Genomic DNA, 1,103 nt, shown 5'->3' with positions numbered 1-1,103 from the left:
ATGCGCCTGCGCAGCCCGGCGCCTGCGCATGTTCTGGGAGGGAAAGGGGCTTGTTTCACCGTCCTAAGCCACCATCTTGAATGTGTGCAGGGGCTCTAGGCTGAAATGAGATACGCAGGAAGGGACAGAAGCAGGTGTGGGGGAATGTCAGAGTAGCTTGTTAATTGTAGGTCCCGGCACACCTAGGTTCTTCATAGAATTTTGTTAATGCAGGCATTTATCTGCCTGAGGCACTTAGGACAATCTGTTTAACAACCGTGGTTCAAAAGAACACTTAGGCTCTCATAACTGTAATGCATGACTATCTTGGGGTTCCTTGCTATGGACTTTTATTTGATCTTATAATATTGCTCTCTCATAAAAGAATTTAAAAAAAATTAAAAGACCTTTGGAAAATTTCGATCATATACAAGAACAGGATAATTTACTTATTAACAACCTTTTATAATTATAGGCATCTTGACAATCTTGATTGTGTATAGTTCTGACCACTTCTTCCCCCAGGGAAGCAAGAATCAGACATCGTATTATTTCATCTATAGATATTTAAGCATGTATTTCTAAAAAATATTCTTTAAGAACTAAAACCTGACCACAATACCGTTATCCCACCTTAAAAAATATTGCTTAATATTAAATATAGTTAGTGTTCAAATTTCTCCTGTTTTAATAAATATTTATTTTTCTATTGTTCATTTATTTATATCAAGACCAAAATAAAATTAACTTATTATCATTAGGTCTTTTGGTCCTGTCAAAGGCTTTAAGGCCAAGAATACACCAGGAATTGAAAAAGTTTCCATTATTATTCATTGCAGTAAAGAGGAACACACCTTGAGCTTTGACTGGATGATTTAGGGAAGAGTATTGGGGTGGCAAAGGAAAAGTTGGTCATACCTCTAAAACAAAGTCTCAGTATTAATAAATATCAGTCATTCTGTATCATTTAGCCCAGGTATTGCAATCATGAAATACATCAGATATGAGTCAGAGAAATAGTTGAATAGGAAATTATCAATAAATATATGCCCATAGTTCCTCATATCCAATAGCTCAAATGTAGTACATGATTAAATTTTTTTTCCTAATTTAAAGATGTACTG

This window comes from Pteropus alecto, unplaced genomic scaffold (genome assembly GCF_000325575.1).
Source record: "Pteropus alecto unplaced genomic scaffold, ASM32557v1 scaffold239, whole genome shotgun sequence".
NCBI lineage: Eukaryota > Metazoa > Chordata > Mammalia > Chiroptera > Pteropodidae > Pteropus > Pteropus alecto.
Note: the sequence above shows the minus strand (reverse complement) of the source record.